The sequence below is a fragment of the Peromyscus eremicus genome, chromosome 1 (assembly GCF_949786415.1).
Source record: "Peromyscus eremicus chromosome 1, PerEre_H2_v1, whole genome shotgun sequence".
Classification (NCBI taxonomy): Eukaryota; Metazoa; Chordata; class Mammalia; order Rodentia; family Cricetidae; genus Peromyscus; species Peromyscus eremicus.
Genome location: NC_081416.1, coordinates 146,278,010 through 146,301,350, shown reverse-complemented (window position 1 = coordinate 146,301,350; position 23,341 = coordinate 146,278,010). Strand labels below are relative to the sequence as shown.

General features: G+C 42.8%; 1 protein-coding gene and 1 pseudogene across 2 annotated transcripts in view; one reads left to right on the top strand and one right to left on the bottom strand.

Annotated features, from left to right (window-relative positions):
• LOC131919552 (STAM-binding protein-like) overlaps positions 1-23,341 on the top strand; it is a 231,578-nt gene that overhangs the window by 155,627 nt on the left and 52,610 nt on the right. The gene's annotated exons all lie outside the window — the stretch shown is intronic.
• LOC131919181 (RNA-binding protein Raly-like) lies at positions 11,619-12,807 on the bottom strand (annotated as a pseudogene).

The following is a 23,341-nucleotide window of genomic DNA, read 5'->3' as shown; positions in this document are numbered from 1 at the left end:
TTCAGGATGATGGCCTATTTTCTCAAGGTTCTGTAGGTCCACTACCTCTATCTGCTGCCTCTTGAGTGCTGGGATGACAAACATGCACTGCGTCAGCTTAGCTATATTTCTTGATAGCTGATGTTTGCTGAATGTACCAGTTTAGGAGAGTGAGGACCTTTCTTTCTCTAGGCACTGGGACAAAAATGGATATGGGATTTCAGTGTGTGCCTCTTCTCACTCCAGGAACTTCTGAAACCCTGCATGGAGAGGCCAAATTTCCTTAGGACCTCAACTAGTCATTTGGAACTTTTCTGTACATCTTAGCCACTCTGCTCTACTTCTTTAGACTCCTTGTGGTGAAACTCAGAAAGCCCCCGAATATCGAAACTCTCTTGCCCCTGGAAAAAGGTTCAAAATCCTCAAGGTGGGTCTTCATTGTCTACGTAGCTGACCTAAAATTTCCAGTGCAGCAGGGAGACACTTAAAGAAAAGCTATAAATCATGACCCTGGTTAGGATGGGAGCTGATGCTGCCTCAGCATAGCAGTACAGAGCAGAGGGATGGCAGGAAATGGGGTTCAAGTCATGCATGAGATACTGCTGCCTCTCCTCATTTATTTTCTTTCCCTCTTTTCTGACATTTAGAACTGTTTTAACTCTTCATTTCGGGGTTTTGTACTGCAGACTGTAAATAAGGTTTTCAAAAGGGCTGAGACTCTGAAGAGCAAACTCCTAAAGCAGTACACCAGGGAGTATGAGGGCTACCTGGCAGACAAGATCAGTATGTGAGCACAGAGACAGCGTATTGTATGTCACTTAGCCTGTGTCCTGGGACTGTGTTGTGTTGTTGTTTCAGTGAGTCTATGATCCAATGGATAGGCTCCACCCTCACTTGATCACACATGTACTTTATCCAGAAAAGCCAACACTCACACACACACACACACACACACACACACACAGTGCAGCAATAGGTCACTGAGAATATTGAGACTTGGTTGTTACTGAAGATGGCTATACAGGAACTGACTAAGGTGGTGGTGGCTGTTCTTCATAGAACTGCTGCTCCATGGGCCCTATGCTAAGATGTCAGACCTAAACAGACCTGTACTTTGAAAATCTTTTTGCTGGTAAGGCTTTTTCTTCTGGGATTTGAAGACGTAGCCTAAATCTGTTTCTCCCTCTGTAGAAGAAAAGAAAAGAGGAAGAGGCAAAAAACAAGGCATCCTGGGAGGATAGAAGAAATCTCGAACAAAACTCCCTAGACTTGCCCAAATTCAGCTCTCTTCTACAAAGACTTATGAGTCGTGGAAAGGTGGGCCCCAGCCTGATGTCAACATCTACAAAGGCTGAAGAGCCTTCAGGAGGAAGCACACCTGTGAAACAAACAGTGGTGTGTGGCCCACAGGAAGCCATTGAGGAGATAACCCCTACCACTTCAGCAGACACTCGTTGTGGGGAGACTAAGGTGGTGAAAAGCCCAGGTGAGTCACCACAGGTCCATGACTTGGAAATGACTTGTGTATAAGTGTTTCCCATTGCATCTGGGTCAGCCACACAAAACTGAGACTGCAGCTCTCCAGTAAAGTAAGGCGGTACTGGTGCACAGGTGTCCCAGGTCTAGAGCACTGAGCAACATAGAGAACGTCCCTTCCCCTTGTCCACGTCCTCAGCCGTTTGCTTCCACGGATCCACTTTGCTGTGGTAACAGAACCTCCTGTGATGAGTGTTGTCTCGTTCCTTCCTGCCATCTGACTGTCTTGTCAAAAAAACCTTTAACTTAGTTCAAGCCAGATAAGTTTCCTCAAAACTTGTTTGAGTTCAGATCCTCATCTTTTCTGAGCTCTGTAGAGATTTGAAGAAGCACATTAAGAAAATACTGAATCATCTTCCATCATAAGGAATGTGCTGTGCATTGTTACTTTATGAAAGTCAGAATCTCAGATAATCTTAGGACATAATGGAGAGATGTGAAGGCAACAGAATTTCGAGTGCATGAGATTATGTTTTCAGCATTTGGTAGACTCTCACAGGAAATCCTCAAGTAGGGCCAGGGAGATGTTGACTCTGTGGGTGAAGCGCTAGCAGTGACAGTGTCCGAACCTGGGATGGAATCTCCAGAAAGCATGTGACAATGAGATATGTTTGGCCACCTCTACATTCAAGATTCTCTTCAGGTGAGATGGGACAGGGAGACAGGAGAAGACCTGGTTTCTCATAGCACAGCTAGCTGGGCAGACACAGAAGCACAGAAGAGATTCTGTTGGATCAAAGAGGCCAGGGAAGATCAGCATTCCAGGCAGTCAGTTCACATCTGCAGATGTGCTGAAGCACCTGTGCATCCTTGCTCACACATCGATGTGCACATTCTGAAAAAAAAAAAAAACACAGATCATGGACACATGCAAACACACTTAGAGTTCATACATAAAGGATTTTAAAAGGGAAATTCACAAATATTCCAGAAAAGAAGTTCTCAAATATTTTAGCTAATATGTTTTATTTTATTTTTTTCCATTTATAAAATCTGGCTTTAGAGCCTGAATAAGCCGGACTTTAGATCCTGCTGCCTCAGCAAGCAAATGCTGAAATTCCAAGTGTACATCACCATGGCTGGGTTTTCAAAAGTTTACAAAATATTGGTTGATTCTTGTCTTATCTTGCATAATTCAAACTCTCTTCTTGAATGAGGAGGAGCCTGAAACCAAATTGCTCTGTCTCAGTTAGGCACAGGTGAGAGAGTCGGCCGTTCCCAGCCATGAGCCTGTGCACTCAGCAATCCACACATCTGTATAATATAATGAAGAAGCAGGAGTAAGATGATTAGTTCTTAAGGGACTGGGAGAAATAATCAGGAAAGGGATGACTGGTCCCAGCTAAGTTGAGCAACCTGTCCCTGTGGCTTTGTTGGGCTTAGTGCATCATCTTCACTCATGGTTTGTAGTCTTGAGCTGAAATTTTCTAGGGTGATGTGCACAAGGATTGTCCTGATGTTCCATGGTCTCAAGGGTCTCCCTCTTGCCTCCAACATGCCCTGTTTGAGACAGTGAGTGTTGTTCTGATCTTGAGACAAGTCTCTGTGTATGTTTCTATGAAACTGCAACCTTTGATGGTATTTCTCATGTCCTCACAGCTCTTGGGAAAAATGGTCTACATGGCTGAGCATGTCCACAATAGGTGTTCTTTAAGGTGGAAGTTCTGGAATACTAGTAGTTTGGCTCAGTTATTGTCTGAAAGGCACAGACCATGGCAGATACTTTTTGAGACTCAATCTCAAGACCCATGAGGACCCAGGGAAACAGAAGTCCAGACCTGAGATTCTAGAGGCCAGCAGACCGGGAGATATGAACAAGAAATAAAGATGTGTCTGTCCCCAGAGAGACACAGCAGAAGTTTACATTTTCTCTGTCTGTTTGTCCTGTTTAGCTTCCTTATGCCTTCATGTTACCCACCAGAGTTGAGAGGGCACTTTGCCCACTGAGTCTGTGATCCCACACAGAAATTTCTTTACAACCAACTCACAGTCATACCCAGAAATATGTTGTTCCATCCACTCAAGCTGACAGTAAAGTCCATGCTCACAGCTACCACTCAGCTGTGGCCAGAGCTTAGAGAAGAAACTCCCTGCCTGCTTTGTAGTTCCATCATGGGGAGAAGGGATGCTGGAGAGAATACCAATGACTGTGTTTTTCCTCCATGCTGCCAGGCTGAGTTCTGCTCAGGGACACCAGGCTCTGTAACTTCAGACTTCTTTCTCTTTTCCATTGCAGTTCTGAACTCCAAAGGCCTCCACCCTGTGGTCTTTCTTAAGGATTTATGGGATCAGTTCTTCCATTCTGCAAGGAAGAACACCAAGAAAGGACTAGAAACATGCGGTGTCTTATGTGGTACCATGGTAAAGATATGAAAACTCCTTCTTGATCTCAGACTGTTTCTTTCCCCTTGGCTTCCCATGACTCCCAGAAAACATATCCAGGGGCTGTGTCTATACTTATCACTCCACAGAAGGAACCACGGATGACAAGGCCTGGCCACCTTGAATTTGATGATTTTGCAATTGGTTGCTTTTCAGAGTCCCTTGAATTGAATAATTTGCTTCAATGGGATAGTTAGAAATTTTCACTCTAGTGGTGGCTAATGCCTGTAATCCCAGTTATTGGCAAACTGAGGCTGGAGGCTTCTTGAAAGTTCAAACCTGGCTCACATACAGAGTGAGGCATTGAAGTAAAAGCAGGCAGGCTGGCAGCAGAATGTCAGGTATGAGACATGGAGACAGGCACATTGACTTCTTCTAAAAGGAGGAGGACTCAGTTCCTTTTGTAGCCTGGTCTGACCACCTACTCTGTGGTAAGCCTTGGAATATAAATTAAACACTTCAAGACCCTCAATCAGACCTACTGGCTGCTGCAGGGAAGACCCTAGTCCCAGGATGTGCTAGGAGGGACATGTCAGGTTCATCTTATCCTCTGTGCCTTCATACAGTTCCCAGCAAAGCACTGGAGCAGTTAAGGTGGAGAAACACTGAGGTGAGGGAGAAGGATGGGAGTCATTCACTGGGGTGGGGACTTCACTTACTTGTGTTATGAGAGAGTGGGATTGACAGTGCCAGGGAATTGTAACAAGTGGTTTTCTCTTGGCAGGTAAAGGAAGAATATCATGTTACTCACATTATAATCCCTTTTCAGAATGGAGAGTCTAATTACTGTTATGCTGAGAATGAGGAGGAACTCCTTTTTATTCAAGAAGAGCTGGGGCTTCTCACCTTAGGTTTTTTTCATGTAAGCAAATTGGTTTCCCTGATAGCAGTTACCCTCTTTGTCTCTTAGAAACACACTGCCGAGATCTTTCTCTGTGCAGAGTCAATCTGTTCTAGATTGTCCGTCTCTGAGCACATGCAGTCACTTGTGTTCCAGCCTTGAGTCAAAGGTACATTTCCTGGTGCTTTTAACACACTTTTCTTATTTTGTCTCTTATTCAAAGTTCCAATAGCTTGTGTGTGGATGGAGAATGGTAGCTTCCCTAGGATGTCTGAGAACATGGAGTAGAGACCATGTCCCGAAAAGTTGGATGACTGGAAGTGTTTTAACCAAGTCAAGAGAATTCTTTCTAATGATTGCATTTTGTCTTTATGAAGAAACACTTGCGTTGTGCACACCCAAAGAGCTTTATGCAAGGTTTTCAAGTGGTTGGACATGCTGTGCAGACTTGTGGTGATCTTCAAGGAAGCAGTTCCTTCCCCAGTGATTCTTTCGTTGTCAAGTCCTCAAACTCACAGAATGCTTCTCTTAATGGGTCAGGTGCAGGGCACAATCAGGCAGTTATATCTAGGTTTTGAGAGATCACAAGTACTTTTGTACTCAAAGCTGGGGAAGTGCTGATGTGGGAGATAGTCTCCTGTGTCTCATGCTTCAGTTGCATATTTTTTTACTGCTTTGCTAACAATAATATACCATGGCAGATGGAAATTTGGCCCATTGTGCCTGGACACAAGTGGGAGATCACACAGAAAATGAGCACCAATTCCGATGAGGCAGAGTACATTCTCTTTTTCAGGAGATAAATACAGGACTGTAGGTTTCAGAGGAAGAGGAATCCCACTTATGATGACTTATGGTGACTTGTAAAGATGCTCAAACAGAGTTCCATGGGGAAGCAGTCTTGCATCAGTGAGCAGTCCTGTTGTCTGGAAATCGTGTTAGTATCAGAAAAGGATGCTAGATTATGGCCAGGAAGAACAGTGGTACTTTTTAGTAATGGGAAAACTTTTCATGTTATTTTGTGGAGAACAATGATGTGACAAAAGCCAGACTCCAGAATGTAAAATGAAGGAGTTGTAAGTCTGGTTGCATTAGGGAGGTAAGTTAATGATTGTAAGCTGCTAACTTCCAAAGGTGATGAGAGAGTGATTGCTATGTGCACAAGAATGTGGAATTTCGAAGATCCAGGGGCCAAGGAATAGAGGTTGTCCAGTCTGTGACAGGGCAGGCTTGGAGTGAGACCCATGGGGATGGCAGTTATCATAAGCATGAGTAGGGCATCTAGAGGAAGATGGACTTTGGAAGTGGGGTTCAGTTGTACCTTGTGGAATTTAAGGCACTTGTGAGATATCACATCTGTGGAGCCTTTGCTGGCAGTTGGAAGGAGGTTTTGAGAAGCCCAGTGAAGGCAGGAAAGGAACCTGCGTGGCTTCTGAATGAAGCTGGCCCAGAAAACCTGGTAAGTAAGGAGTGTTGACAGCAAGAGAAGTGATTGGCTGACAGCTGAGGAGGAGATGTAATGAGGAGAGCGGGAACACAGTGGGGGATGACAGAGACACAAGGCTGCAGGAGAAATGGTTATGGGGTTCACAGAAGACACACAGCAGGGACAGTGGGGTAATGAGTTCAGTATGTGACCCTGGGACAGATTCCAGCAGAAGAGGATTCAGATCTCATACTGGAATTGGAGCTTGTTGAGGATGCTGGCTAATGACTTTTATACCTTGGTGGGCAGAGACCACAAGGTTTAAAGAAGCCATGGAAAGCTTGGTGTACTGGCACAGTCCTGGAAGCCTAGCCTTCAGGAAGGTGGGCCCAGTGGATGGTGACTTTGGCAACAACCTGTGCTACACAGAAAGACCGTGGCTTGAAAACAAATTCATCTGATGAATTTACTGCTATTGTGGAGTTTGTCAGGACTGTCATATTGAGGATCACACCTATCTAGGCCACAGATTCTAGGTGAAAGGGAGAGAGATGAGGCCGCTCTTTGCAGAACTGGGTTAACAGAGTCCTGATGTGTACAGGAACTGGGAAATTGTTTCATCATGGTTTTTTCTAGTTGTTTTTGTGACTTTAGCCTTTTCTTTGTCTTCCTTTAGTTTTATAAATGCTTGATGTTTTAAAATATAGCTTACTTGTAGTATACATACATAAACAGTATAGTTTAATGATTCCTTGAGGAAACATGAACTTGACAGGAACCCGGTCCAACTTTCCAATTTCCTTCCTCTGTGACTGATCCTCCTCTTGCCTTAACCATGTCTTTTGCAATTTCTTTAGAGTTCATCTCCTAAGTGTGCCCTCCTCCAAACTAACAGTATTTCAGGCCTGCTTGTGTCTTGAAATGCAATATATTTGACTTTTATATCTGGCTTGATTTCAGGAATCATGGTGGGGTCCAGTTGTTGAAGTTCCTTGTACTTGTCTTCCTTGGTGGATCAGGCATGGGGCTCACTGGGAACTCTTGGCTTCTTTTGTCTTCTCAGACCCATCCAACCCAGATAGCCCTCTTGTCAAGTATGGATTTGCACACAGTTTTGCTGTCAGAAGATGCTGCCAGAATCAATTGCAGTGGTGTACACACCCAAATATAAACAGTGAGTATGTAGGATTCAGGTATGGAAGGTACAAGAGCAAAATGCTCCATGGCTCAGAACACTGTGAAAATGAAGTAATATACAGAGTGTCTTAAGTGATTGCTATGAAAGCCTCCCTTTAAGGTGCACATTTCTAATTAACACCAGCTGCTCTTAAAAGACGTGCTGACACCACTGCTGGGTTCCTAAGACAAATCCTCAAAAATTGAGATAAAGAGCCAGAGGTTGAAGTAAGTCCACACCAGACACTGCATACGAGTGTCAACTCTTTTCATTCACAATGACATGTTACTCTGAATTCCTCAGCAGAGCTGGTGTTTTGAAATCAATGAATCATCCTGTTTTCTTTTGTAATTTTTATGCACTGATTATTATCTCATAGAGACTGGTAGACACTGGTTTTAGCACATTCCCAACTTGTTCCTCCCAATGATTGATCTGAACAGATCTAATTTTGTTTTTACTTAATTCTTCTTCCTAATTTTTACTACTGCTAAGCTCCTTTACCTCATTATGTCATCCTACAAGAAAGGGGTCCAGAGAGAACGAGTTAAAAAGAGAGGGAGCTACACATGCCAGGACAAGAAGAAGGAGAAGGAGGAGGAGGTACAAGAGGAGGGAGGGAGGAAGGGGTTAGGGGGGGACGATTAGGACTGACAAAGAAGACAAGGTCTAACAGGACAACAATGACAGTGATGCCTAGGAATAGTAGGAGTTCCACATGGTCTATGAGGGAGGAAGAGTTGTGCAGAGAAGAGGAGAGACAGGAGGTGAGGAGAGGAGAAGGGTAGAGAGGTGAAAGAGAAAGGAGAGAGATTGTAGAAAGGAGAGGAAGAAGAGGGGAAAAGAAAGGGAAAGAAGGGAGGCAAGACAAGAAAGAGATGGAGAGGAGAGAGAGGAAGGAGACTTGGGGGGGTATCTGCTTGAATGTGATTTTACTTTTTCTCATTTCAGAGTTACAATTTTCACACTGACATCTTTTGGATTAAAAGAAATATCATTCTGCCCCCAGAGACGATTCCATTCCCATAAACAGGACTCAGCTCTTTTCTGTGTACCTATCTATGTACAAGAAATCAAGGCCATGTTCCCAGCCATGACATAGAGCTGATAAAGTTTATCATCCTTGCTGACCCTCATGGAAGTTCATCCTCTTCATTCACCTTCCTAGAAATCCATAATAACCATGTATGTAGGAAGCAGTGGGCAGTGGAAATAAGTTTCTCTTATTTGCAACCTGGCTATTTCCAGTCTTTGAGTGTGCTGACCATCCTGACCATTTTTTTCTGATAACTGGGGATACTAATACTACGTACTTTACAGGCAGTTGAGAGGATAAAGGAAGAAGGATTGGGGTGGGCTCAGGGACAGAATGTGTCCTCAGCATGCTTAATACCCTGGATTTCATCCCCAGTAAAAGGAGGGAAAGAAATAATCCACAAAGTATGGAATCCATTAGCTGATGCAAAGCTTATTACTTATTAATTTGTTCTTCAACAATGTCAGTTACTAGGTTTCAATCAGTGATCTCAATGCCAAGGAAAAAGTCATGTAAGATAGGTGGATTAAGCACATTTCATTCTGGAGTCTTGCCTAGAACGTAGAGTTCTCATCTGCCTAGGGAGGTGGTTTCTTCTCCCAGGTTGTGTCTGTGATAACACACTTAGTGTGATCAGGCCTCAGGGCATCAGATCAACCTCAGAACAATGAGATTCTGGCACTTTACTTTACATTAGCCTGGACTTTTCAATCCACTTTGATTCAGAAGAAACGCAGCAACATAGTGAAAGGACCAGAACTCAGTCTATAAAATATATGAGTGAGGGATGCAGCCACAGAGACTGAAGGAAAGCTGAGTTCTTGAGATCAGAGTGCTAATTCCAAGTGTTAGAACTCTGTGTATGTGTTTTATATGTATCATAAGAAATGCATATGTATATTTGCATATACTTTGTATCATACGGATTCTAATAGTAAAATAAAACCTAATGAAACTCAGCATTCTTTTATGAAACATATACATAATTCATTATTTTTGTTTACATTTGTAACTTCATTGTGTAGTCTTTTAAAAATAGACCCTGCTTTGATTTTAATTCTGTGTCCCTGTGAGTTTCATATGTGAGTTCAGTGCTTGTGTGGTTGAAAGAAGTTGTCAGATTCCTTAGATCTGGAGTAAAACCTTTATACACTACCTACTTCCCTGCAAGCCCAGTGGGTGTTGCTAAACACTGGGCCATATTCCAGTCCCCATTTTCTAGTCTCACGGATCAAACCAAGTTTTCAGTTGAGTGTGGGGAAGATCTTTCTAACAGATCTGTTTAAAATACATAGCTCTATCTTGGGATACAGTAATGATTAGGTACTAGGATGTTGAGAGAGATTGTACAATTTTAAAAAAATGCCTGGAACACCAGTTCCCAAGTTCCCAGCTGTAAAATCCCCTCCCAAACCTGGCCATGGGGAAACACACTTTATATTTATTTAAATAAATACATAAATAAAAACACATATTTACATTTTTTTATTCCCTTAATAAAGGAATATTTCACAAGTGACTCTGGAAAATAGATGTAAAGATACACAGGGAGACACTGACTCCGACCATGTGGAGAACCTGGTGGGAGTGTTGGGTGCCAGGCCTTTTGACATTGCTTCTATTGACATCAGGATTTTACCTCTAAGCTGAGAACTATCCAACTTCAGTGATAGTTAAATAAGAGGCTTATTGCTGGGGATGTGGCTCAGTTGGGAGAGTGCTCCTATTTCAAGCACCAGGCCCTGGACTCATTTCCCAGCATAACTCAAATCTGCCATGGTGGTGTTTGCCTATAATCCAGCACTGGGGAGCTAGTAGCAGGAGAATATGTTGAGGAATCTCCTGGGGAACCTAGATTATGTGTCTAGCCTGGTCACATGAATCTCTCTTTCGGTATGATATAAAAAGTAAAAGTTTTTTCAAAACAGGTGTTTTCTATTCCTTAACTACATTTCCTTTAATTGAAGGACTTTTAGCCATGTCACCATCCAAACCATCCTGGTGACTAATATATATTTGCTATGATTTGAATCCCACAGGACTATATAAGGGGGAATGTGTGTGTGTGTGTGTGTGTGTGTGTGTGTGTGTGTGTGTGTATTTTGTGTATATATGAGTGAATGTAGGGTGGTGTATATATCTGTATGTATGTTCAACCTCTGTCATATATGGTACATCTGTATCATGTATTTTCCCTGTTGTGTATGGATGGCACTATGTGCTCATTGATGGAGCCCAGAGGAAGACACTGATATGTGCTCTATTAATGAATCCTGTTTCAAGGTAGAATAGTGTAGTAGGAGTTCATAGTGATTGGAAATTGATTTTATTAGACAGTTTATTTGTTATTAGTTTTAGATGATATTTTCTGACCAGGAACCAGTATGGGTGTAAGAGCCCAGTGCTCTCATTTGCTAGCTTGCCTCACCTGCCTCAGGGAGCCTAGAGGACAGGTTGTAATGACAACATTCACTAACCAACTGAAGTAGAATAAAGGTCTCAATTGGTCCCAGACATCAGCCTACATGTCTCATTTTTCTTGGAGGCTTCCTTGACAGACAAATGACTTTTGAAGAGATAATGCACAGAACTTGAAACTAACTGATGATGACATCATTTAAAGTAAAAACTCTGACTCAGATGAGTTTCGTTACTTTTTGGATGACTATAAGCCCTGATGAGAATTGCCACCAATGCACAATTTCACATAGAAACTGAAGTTCCTGATGCAGACTGCATGGTGTCTCCCTAGGTGATGTTGCACTGTAGTCTGGCAGCCCAACACCATGGAACCTGGGGAAGGATGTTAGAGTTTAAAAGAGAATATCCTATTGATGGGAATTTTCTGCTCGGCTACGAGAAGAACCTTTGGGCATCATGTGTGGGGCTTAAACTCTTTATTGATTGATCTTTTGACTTTTGATGATAAGTGATTTTAAAGCTCCAAGGCATCTTTTCTGGAATAAGGACCTCTGGACAAAGTGTACCACCTCACAAGCCCAGAAAGACAAAGGAAGATGAGTGCAGCTCTGTGGACTGTGTCATAGTTGTCTAATGTAAAGCAGCACAAGGTAGTGCTGTGGATATCACACTGTATAAATAAACACTGATTGGCCAGTGGCCAGGCAGGAAGTATAGGCGGGACTAACAGAGAGGAGGAAAGAGGAAACAGGAAGGCAGAGGAGGAACTGCCTGGAGCCACCGCCGGGACAAGGAAGATGTAAGGTACCGATAAGCCTGCTTACTTCAAGGCCCCATCTTCTGCATCTGTGTCCTGGCTGTGCTCCAGTTCTTCCTCACTATGTGTCAGCAGTCCCTCCTCATCACCATCATCTCGAGTTTGGACTTCTCCTCGGGGTGTGCCTGCCTCAGAGGCCGTGTCTTCGTGGGGGGCCGGGGGCCGCTGCTGCCGCCGCCACTGTTGCCGCCACTACCACCAGCATTGCCACTGGTGCCTCCGCCACTGCTGCCACCTCCTCCGCCACTGCTGCTGTCACCCTTCTTCTTGCCATCTGGGTTGGCCTTTTGTTCCTCAGCCATCTGTTCCAAGTGACCCAACAGGGCATCGATGTTGGATTTGATCTGTGTCAGCTCTGTTTTGATGGTCTGTAGCTCGCTGCTCTTTAACTTGATCTTGGCTGAGCCAGTAGTGATGGCTGTGGGACGGGCAAAGAGCTTGACAGGTGTTGTAGTTTTGACACGGCGAACCAAAGGGACCGTGACACGGGGTCGCTTCACTGGGACTGCCCTGGGCACAGGCACTGGAAAAGGCGGCCTCGATAATCAAACAGCCTGTATATGGCAGTTGCTGCTCTCTTTAGCCCCTTGGGTCTATTGGGCTTGGGCTCCCCAGCCATGTTGATATCCAGAGTCTGTCCAGCCAGCACCTGTCCATTTTCTCCCAGCACAGCTGCCCGGGCATGGCGCTCATTGGCATACTGGACAAAGGCATAGCCTTTGTGCACAGAACAGCCGGCCACACGGCCATATTTGGAAAAGATGGTTTCCACATCTGACTTCTTTACCACAGCTGTGTTTAGGTTCCCAAGGAAGACCCGAGAGTTGATGGACTTGGAGTCATTCTTGTTGGTTACATTGCTGGTCTGAATCTTCAAGGACTTGGTGTACACCTGTACCAAGAATGAGTTTAGCCAGCTATTTCGTCCTTAGGGTTACAGGTCAACAGCAGCTATCTCTAGAATCAGGACTCACCCGTGCTGAGCTCTGGGGGAAGCTGTGCGGTGCAGAAGGAGAGGGCTCAGCTCTCAGAGGCCGGGAGGGAGGGAGGGAGGGAGGAGGGGGCCCCAGCCGCAGCGTGAGGAGCCGCGGAGAACTTCCGCCCCCTCGGCTCCCCTTGGCCCCGCGCCTGGCGCCTCTGGCGCTCCTGCTGCACTGACAGAGGCGCGGGCCCTGAAGCCACGAGTCCCCATTTTCTATTTGAACAACCCACTGAGTTTAATCAGGGTTTCTTGCATGTGCACGTTTGTGAGGTTCTATTGGATCCTGGCCAACTTCCCATTCTCTACTCTCTTAAAGAAAAATGACTCCTCCTCTCCCCTAAACAACTAACAATCAATAGTTGCTCAGTTAGGGGTAGAGCACTAGCCCCTATCCCATGCATTGTGTAATACTGAAGGGCTCCCTTTTGAGAAGCTTTAGTGGAGGTAACCATGGCTGCTTGGCTTGCCTGAGTGCAATGGTCTTGTCCTCTACAGAAAAGAGGTTTTCACAGCACTGCCCTATTGGTGAAATTATTAAGGCCACTCCATGTAGTTAAAAGGAGATTTATTTAATGGCATAACTTACAAGTTAAGGGATAGGTAGGTTGCGGGGTCTGGGGAAGGTGTATCGCAGTCCAGAGGTGTTCTCTGGAGCTCTGCTTGGCCCACCTCCGGAACTGAGTGAGTGCGCCGCCCATCCAGATCTCAGGTCTCCAGGCGCCTTCCTTGGCCCCGCCTTGTAGGCGTGACAGTTGCTGAAGTCTCAATGGGGGTTGGAACTTCCAGATCAAAGCTGGAATGGCTACCCACTACACTCCCCAGCTTCCACCTCTTAAATTGTTTCAGTATCATTTTACATTATGCACTCTGAGTGGTGAGGTGTGTGTGGTGGTGGTGGGGATGACATAGATGTCTTATTGGAACCAAACACTCAACACTTTTTCTCAACCCTTTGACAAGTGAATGATTCAATGTATTAACCACTCCCATGCCAAAGAAGCTTCTCTGACCAATGGGAAAGCAGCACTAATCTTTGGGCATATACAAAAGTATTTGGGAGGCATTTTGACAACATGTCCTTTTAGAAAAATGACAGTAGCATGTTTCCCCATGGGCCTTTATGTCCCATTGTGTGGTCTTAGCACTAGAAATATGGCACCTGCATGAATACCATCCTGGGAAGAGGCCAAATACCCAACCAGAATGTGCTTGGTTACTGTCATAGCAATAGTGCCATGATCGTGTCTGTGGGCACATCATCTGCAGCAGGTCAGCAGTAAAGTATGTAGAATGCATAGTTAATTGGAACACTGATGCCTACTTTCTCCCAGCACTATGAATAGCACCACCCTGCACCAAGAAAGCTAGGCAAAACGGAGGAAGTTTGCGGTCAGTTTCAGCTGATTTCTCTGTGTGCTAAGACCAAAAGGTGTTGTCTTCAACAGTAGGGTCTTACCATCTACTTCTGGTGTGTAACCAAGAGAAATAGTACTAGCCTGTATTGTTTTAGAAGCCTGGGGCCTCCCTGACTAAAGATGCATAGGAAGTATCTCACAGCGGGGACTTGAATTTTTCTGTGATCACCCATAAATGTGGAAGCAGCATGAGAACACCATACAGGTGTTCTCCCATGTGAGTCTTCCTGTTTGCTTTCTTCTTAAGTTTCGGGAACTTCATCTTGGGCATTGAAACCTTTCCAGAATCCCAGATTACACCCAACTTAATGGTTCATTTACCTAGACACCCATTATGCTAGGTTTGCCTATTGACTCCTCCAGGTCAGACCTAGGATAGTCTGTAAATCTGCAGCCAATACTGAACATTTATTTTTAATTTTTTTATTAATTTTACATACCAACTACAGATCCTCCTCTCATCCCTCCTCCTGCTCCTCCCCCACCTTCCCTTCCCCAACCCACCCCTCATCCCCTCCTACAAAATGATAATTTCTCCCATGTGGGGACAGCTAAGCCTGGTACATTCAGTTGAGGCAAGACCAAGCCCCTTCCCCGCTCCATCAAGAGTGAGCAAAGTGTCTGACTATAGGTAATGGGATCCAGAAAGCCAGCTCATGCACCGGGGATAGATCCTGACCACACTGCCAGGGGCCCCTCAAACAGACCAAGCTACACCACTGTCTACTGTATGCAGAGGGTCTAGTCGGGTCCCATGCAGGTTGGACAGCTGTCTGTCTAATATTCAAGAGTTCCTATGAGCTTGGTTCAATTGTCTCTGTAGATTTCCCCACCATGATCCTGATCCCCCTTGCTCATATAATCCCTCTTCCCACTCTTCGGCTGGAAACCTGGTGCTCAGTCTGGTGCTTGGTTGTGGATCTCCACGTCTGCTTCCATCAGATATGGGATGAAGTCTCTATGAAGACAGTTAAGGTATTCACCAATCTGATTACCAGGGTAGGCCAGTTCAGGCACCCTCACTGCTCTTGCTAGTAGTCTAATCTGAGGTCATCCTTGTGGATTCCTGGGAATTTCCCTAGTACCAGGTTTCTCCCTTACCCCATAATGTCTCCTTCTATCAAGATAACTCTTTCATTGCTCTCCCACTCTGTCCCTCTGCTAGTTCGATCATCCCATTTACTCATATTCTCATCCCCCATTCCTTCCCCTCTAATGGCCCCCCCATCCCCAGTTTGCTCAAGTAGATCTCTCCTGTTTCCCCTTCCCAAGATGATCTGTATGTCCCTCTAAGCGTCCTCCTTGTTTCCTAGCTTTTCTGGAGCTGTGGGTTGTAGTCTGCTTATCCTTTGCTTTACATCTAGTATCCACTTATGAGTGAGTGCATACCATGTTTGTCCTTCTGAGTCTGGGTTACCTCACTCAGGATATTTTCTAGTTCCATCTATTTGTCTACAAGTTTCTTGGTGTCATTGTTATTTACAGCTGAGTAATACTCCATTGTGTATAAGTACCACATTTTCTTTATCCATTCTTCAGTTGAGGGGCATCTATGTTGATTCCAGGTTGTGGCTATTGTGAATGATGTTGCTATGAACAAAATTGAACAAGTATTCTTGTGGTATGATTGAATATGTGAATATGCCCAAGGGTGGTATCATTGGGTCTTGAGGTAGGTTGATTCCCAATTTTCTGAGAAACTGCCATACTGATTTCCAAGGTGGCTGTCCAAGTTTGCACTCCCACCAACAGTTGAGGAATGTTCCCCTTGTTCCACATCCTCTCCAACATTAGCTGTTATTAGTGTTTTTTATCTTAGCTATTCTGACAGCTGTAAGATGGTATCTCAAAGTCATTTTGATTTGCATTTCCTTGATAACTAAGGATGTAGAGTAATTCCTTAAATGTCTTTTAGCCATTTGAGATTCTTCTATTGAGAATATCTGTTTAGATCTGTAGCCCATTTTTTAATTGGATTATTTGGTGTTTTCTGTCTAGTTTCTTGAGTTCTTTATATATTTTGGAGATCAGCCCTCTGTCAGATGTTGGTGAAGATATTCTCCAATTCTCTAGGCTATTGTTTTGTCATATTTCCTGTGTCTTTTGCCTTACAGAAGCTTCTCAGTTTCAGGAGGTCCCATTTACTAATTGTTGTTTTCAGTGTCTATGCTTCTGGTGTTATATTTAGGAAGTGGACTCCTGTGCCAATGCATTCTAGGCTACTTCCTACTTTCTCCTCTATCAGGATCAGAGTTACTGGATTTATGTTGAGGTCTTTGATCCACTTGGATTTGAGTTTTGTGCATGGCGATAGATATGGATCTATTTGCTATCTCCTACATATTGACATCCAGTCATGCCAGCACCATTTGTTGAAGATGCTTTTTTTTCCATTGTACAGTTTTGGCTTCTTTGTCAAAAACCAGGTGTTCATAGGTGTGTGTATTAGTGTCAGGATCTTCAATTCAATTTCATTGGTCCACTCCTCAGAAGGGGTAAGACCTCCTATGGGGAGTCAACAAAGACCTGTATATCAAATTGAGGCAGGACCAAGCCCCTCCATACCTGCATCAAGTCTGAACAAGGGAATGGGCTCCAAAAAGCCAGTTCATGAACTAGGGATAAGTCTTTTTTTTTTTAAATTTTTATTTTGCAATACCATTCAGTTCTACATATCAGCCACGGATTCCCTTGTTCTCCCCTCTCTGGCCCCCCTCACCTTCCCCCCAGCCCACCTCCCATTCCCACCTCCTCCAGGGCAAAGCCTCCCCTGTGGACTGAGATCAACCTGGTAGACTCAGTCCAGGTAGGTCCAGTCCCCTCCTCCCAGGCCGAGCCAAGTGATCCTGCATAGGCCCCAGGTTTCAAACAGCCAACTCATGCAATGAGCACAGGACCTGGTCCCACTGTCTGGATGCCTCCCAAATAGATCAAGCCAATCAACTGTCTCACCCATTCAGAGGGCCTGATCCAGTTGGTGACCCCTCAGCCGTTGGTTCATAGTTCATGTGTTTCCATTTGTTTGGCTATTTGTCCCTGTGCTTTATCCAACCTTGGTCTCAACAATTCTCACTCATATAAACCCTCCTCATTCTTGATAATTGGACTCCCAGAGACCCACCCGGGGCCTAGCCATGGATCTCTGCATCCAGATCCCTCAGTTGTTGGATGGGGTTTCTAGCACGACAATTAGGGTGTTTGGCCATCCCATCACCAAAGTAGGTCAGTTCAGGTTGTATCTCGACCATTGCCAGCAGTCTGTTGTGGGGGTGTCTTTGTGGATTTCTGTGGGCCTCTCTAGCACTTTGCTTCTTCCTATTCTTATGTGGTCTTCATTTACCATGGTCTCCTATTCCTTGTTCTCCCTCCCTGTTGTTGATCCAGCTGGGATCTAAACTAGGGATAAGTCTTGCTCCCAATGCCAGGGGCCCCACAAACTGCACAAGCCACACAAGTGTCACTCACATTTAGAGTGCCTAGTTCAGTTCAGTCCTATGCAGGTTCCTCAGCTGTCAGGCCAGAGTCTGTGAGCTCCTACTAGCTCAGGTCAGCTGTCTCTGTGGGTTTCCCTATCATGATCTTGACCCCCTTGTTCATATAATTCCCCCTCTGTTTCTTCATCTGGATTTCAGGAGCTTGGCCTAGTGCTTAGCTGTGGATCTCAGCATCTACTTCCATTAGTTACTGGATGAAGGGTTTATGATGACAATAGGGTAGTCATCGATCTGATTACAGGGGAAGGCCAGTTTAGGCACTCTCTCTGCTACTGCTTGGAGACACAGCTGGGGTCATCCTTGTGGATTCCTGGGAATTTCCCAATACCAGGTCTCTCCCTAACCCTGTAATGGCTCCCTCTATCAAGATAATCTCTTTCCTTGGTCTCCCTCCCAGTCCCTCCTCCAATTCAAGCATCTCTTTCCCTCATCTCATCTGCCCCCTCCTAGTTTACTCAGGAGATCTTATCTATTTCCCCTTTCTAGGGGGAATTCATGCATGTCCCTCTTAGAGTCCTTATTACCTAGCTTCTTTGGGGTTGTGGATTATAGCCTGGTTATCCTTTGCTTTACATCTACTATCTACTTATGAGTGAGTAGGTGCAATATTTGTCTTTCTGGGCCTGGGTTACCTCATTCATGATGACTTTTCCTAGTTTTATCCATTTGCCTGCAAATTTCATCATGACGTCTTTTTTTTTCTGCTGAGGAATACTTTATTGTGTAAATGTACCAAATTTTCTTTATCAGTTCTTCAGTGGAGGGGCATCTCGGTTGTTTCCAGGTTCTGATTATTATGAATAATGTTATAATGAATATAGTTGAGCAAGTGAACTTGTGGTATGATTGAACATTCCTTAGGTATAGTGGTATCATTAAATCTTGACGTAAATTGATTCCCAATTATCTGAGAAACCACCATACTAATTTCCAAAGTGGCTGTACAAGTTTGCACTCCCCAAAACAGTGAAGGAGTGTTCCTCTCACTCCACATCCTTTCCAACATAAGGTGTCATCAGTGTTTTTGATCTTAGGCATTCTGACAGGTGAAAGATGGTATCTCAGAGTCATTTTGATTTGCATTTTCATGATGGCTAAGGATGTTGAGCAATTCCTTAAATATCTTTCAGCCATTTGAGATCTTCTGTTGAGAATTCTCTGTTTAGACTGTTACCTCACCTTTTAATTGGATTACTCAGTATTTTGCTGTCTGGTTTCTTTATTTCTTTATATATTTTAGAGATCAACCCTCTGTCAGATGTGGGGTTGATGAAGATTTCCCCCCATTCTGTAGGCTGTCATTTTGTCTTATTTACTATGTCATTTGCTCTACAAAAGCTTCTCAGTTTCAGGAGGTCTCATTTACTAATTATTGCTCTGTGTCTGTGCTACTGGTGTTATATTCAGAAAGTGGTCTCCTGTGACTGCATTCTAGGCTATTTCCTACTTTCTCTTCCATCAGGTTTAGAGTAACTGGATTTATGTTGAGGTCTTTGATCCACTTGGATTTGAGTTTTGTGCATGGTGATTTTTAAAGATTTTGCCTCCATGTATGTATGTGCACCATGTTTGTGCCTATGGCCTGCAGATGCTAGAGGAGGGTAATGAATCTCCTGTAGTTGTAGATGGTTGTGAGCTTCCATGTGGGTGCTGGAAACACAATGTGAGTCCTTTACAAGAACAGCCAGGACTTTTAACTGTTGATTCATATCCCCAGCCCCTCTTGGTTTCTTTTTAAATTCCCTTATACTGAAAGAATATTCCTTTTTATGTTTCAATCCAATTTAAATTTTTTTGTTTTACACCTTGTTTTCTAATTTGTTAAGTGATGTATTTGTACTTTAAAAATAATGAATGTATACTGATACTATTTGTAGGTAGAGCATTTTATAAACACACACCAGTTAATGGTCACTATTGATTAGGTACTCAGTGCTCCTGATGTTTATCTTTCTACTTACCATACCTATTATCAAAGGTAAATGTTGAGGTTTCCAGGTTGTACGGATTTTCTATTTTCTATCCACTACTATCTGTTTTGCTTTATGTGTTTTAAAGTGCTGTTGCTAGGTACATGTGCACTTAGCATCACAATATCCTCAGTGGATTTTTATTTTAGCATGTGGATCTCTTAGTTTCTCCTAATAACCCTGCTGATATTTACTTTGTCTGAGGTGGATATCGGCACCATCTTTCCTGTGTTAGTATTGAAGAGTGTGTCCTTTCCTATTCCCTTACTTTTATCTGTCATTTTATATTTTAAGCAGATAGCATACAGAGTATAATTTGCTCCTTTCAGAAAGACCTAATTTGATACTCTCTGTCTTCTAGCTTATTGTTTAGACAACATAAGTTGCCTACATGATAAGGCCTTTTCAGCTCAATAATTTTCCTACTTTCTAAAATTAATTCTTTCAATTAAAACATTTATATTCTCCTTTTTCTGCATGAGTTTTGAGTATTTGGTCATTTTAACATGTTTTTCCTGATGGCTATTTATTTTATCTCTTTTAGTGGTTCCTTTATGAACTCAATTATGCATGCTCACTTTTCTTAAGTGTTGTGTTACTGTCTTATTGTATAAGGAATTTTCTTATCATTTACATTAGGGAATTATTAGGAGAAAGGTGATGCTTTGGTTGAAATATTGCTGCTATCTCTTGTTCTCTAATTCTAATGCTTCTCATTTCTATCTCACACTTTCCTTGGGCTGAGTAGATGCTGGAGCACTTCTCCTTTAGCGGGTCTGAAGATGAACAATTCTGTCTTTCCACTTGCCGCCCACTGCACAAGGTCTGTCTCCCTGAACTCGTGAAGGATACTGTTCTTGAATGTAATGTTTGAGGTTAAAGTCTTTTCCTGAAGTTTGTCAATGATGCAATAGTTCTGTGTGCCTGCTCACCCCCGCCCCCCGGCCCCCGATTTCTGTTGAGATCTCTCCAGTTACTTGGATACTTGATTTTATCTGTATATTGTTATTTTCCTTTAAACCACTTTCTAAATCTTTCCCAGCAACTTTCTTATGATGTGTGTAGGTGTGGTTTTGTGTGCTTGTTTTGACTAGGACCATGCTCATGGATTGCTGCTTATAAAGCTTTATACATTTAAGAGCAATATGTCTGTTTACTTTTCAGGCTATTGGTCTTAACCATCTCCCTCCATTTCTTCACACTACAATGATACAGGTTCTAGGCTGCTCTGTATTTCAGCAATTCCTGGAATTGATGCTGCTCCTCATTACTTTTTTTTTTCCATTTAAGTTCTGGAAGTTTCTGTTTACTAACATCTTTGCTTTCACTTGTTTGCATATTTTCTTCTTCTTTTTCAGATCATCTAATACATTTTTTTTTGTCCTTAAATATTGCATTTTTTAGAACCATCCTTCCATTTGGTCCTTTTTAATACTTCTTTATTATACCTGGCTTTAAACACATTTGGAGTGTTTCAATAACAGCCGCTTACAATCTTGTTGAATTCTTTCATTGAGATTATTATCTTTCAACTTCATAATTAGTGGCTTGCATTGTTTTTCCCCCTTTGTTTGCTAATTTTTATTCTGTGATGGATGTCTTACATATTTTTAAATGGGAGACAGTCCTGTGGAGTGTTTTCTTTATTTTATGTTGTTTATATTTAACAGACAAGAAGCCTTCACATCCAATTCATGGTTTCTTCTAACATCTATCATCCATTGTAGTTGAGGCCATGGACACCCTGGCATGCCTCTTTGACCCTGTCTTACTCATACAGAGGTAAAGATATGACACTGTTTATCATTGGTTTATAAGCCAATTTTAGGAGTTGTTTTCTTACCTGTGGAGGTTAATCTGCACAGTATCTGGAAATCAACTAAGAGATAAGCTTCTGGGCTCATCTGTGAGGAATTCCCTTGCTCAAGTTAGTTGGACTGTGAAGACCCACTCCAAATGTGGGTGGCACCTTCCTTCCAGTGGCAGCCAAATAAAGTGAGATCCAAAGAGAAAAAGAAAACCAATTTCCCCTTCATTGCCTTCATGTTTTGCTAGTGAGTTCTTGTTGCCTTTTGTTGCTGCTGTGGCCATTGCCATATTCCTTTGCTGATATGGGAACTCAGATTCTTCAGGCATCCAGCATGTATTGAAGCCCAGTTCTCCAGGAGTTCTCTAGACATTCAATATCATAGTGGTACTGCTGAGGTATCCAGTCTTATAAACTGAACAGTTGCCTGGTTCTCAGCACCTTCAGTGTGAGGATAACCAATGCAGGATGACATGGACCATACATATAAGATAGTCTAGTAAATTCCCTGTGAGTATATACACATTCTATCAATCTGTTCCTCTGGAGAATCCCACTATTTTTATATAATTTGATATTAACTCCATTGTAAGATGACACAGACCATACGTGTAAGACAATCTAGTAAACTCCCTATTAATATATCCTCCTTCTGTCAATCTATTTCTCTGGGTAATCACTCTATTATTTTTTATATAATTTGAATATTACCTCCTAAGTTCTAGTTTTCCTGAATGTCTTTTATGTTCATTGCCGAGAAAGATAGAGGTTTTCTTGGGGTCTCTCCTGTTTGTATGACTACAGCACTGTGCAAAGTGTGCTTGACCCAACAGAAGCTACATGGAAAATGAAAAGTGGTCCTTTAATCTATTCTGAATTTGTTTCTTCACATTTTCAGTCTCTTTCTCATGAGTCAAAAGGCATGGATTTTGGCAAAGGCTCTGATCATGCCCTATACTTCCTGCCTCTGACATGGAAACACATTCCTGGGTTGGAGCTTGCCTGTTTATCTAAGAACCACAGCTTTTGATTCATCTTAAAACACAAATGAGTCAGAGGCAAGTACATTTATGCATTTGTGTTTACTTATACTGTCATATCTGAATGTCTCAAATGAAAATTATCAGGGATGGGAAGGAAGACAGCACGAATGACAAATTGCCAGAATTATAATTTTCTCTTCATTGAAACATTAATAAGACAGTGTGCTCAAGCATAGCAAATTGAAGCACAGACAGGTTCACGGGCAATGATGCAGATTGGAGCATATTAATAGGACTCTATTGTGAGCTTCCTCATGGCAGCGTACCACAGACACCTGAGGAGACTGTGAAAAATCTAGCCATGGAGATCATAAAATAGACTTTGATGAGACTTTCTTCCAGTGAATTTGAAAAAAAATGAAATTTCACATTGTGACACGATTCAAACCTGTCCTTCAAGAATTACAAGCTAGTAAAGCTAGTAGTCTAGAAACTGAAATGTGTTGAATTGTGACCTGCCTCTACATGTTCTGATATTCTTGGTTTAGAAGAGAATTGAATGAAAATCTGTGTAATTGTGAATTTCTGAAGCATTTAAGCCAATCAATTTTCAATAAAACCAAAGCTTTGATTTTAAAATAGGCATAATGTCTATTAGCTGGTGCTTAGACGATTTGCATTAAAATAATAATTTCACCTTGTTAGCATTTTGAAAGTTTTTTCTCTATCTGATGAGATAACCGAGAGTTGTGTGTGTGTGTGTGTGTGTGTGTGTGTGTGTGTGTGTGTGTGTCTAGGTATGAATTGTGTATTCATTTGTATGTATATGCATGCAAGAGTATGTTTGTGTCTAGGTGCTTGTATTGTGTGTACGAATGGGTATTTTTATATGCCTTTACCTGTGTATGTATTATGTATTATGGCATTTAATTTTATGTACCTGTTTGTCTGTGAGTTTATTGTGTGTATGAGAGTGCATATGGCCATGTGCATATATTATGTGTGTGAGTGTATATGTGATTGTGTATGTGTATATGTGTGTTATGTTTCTTTTCTTGTTGCTGTGATAACATAA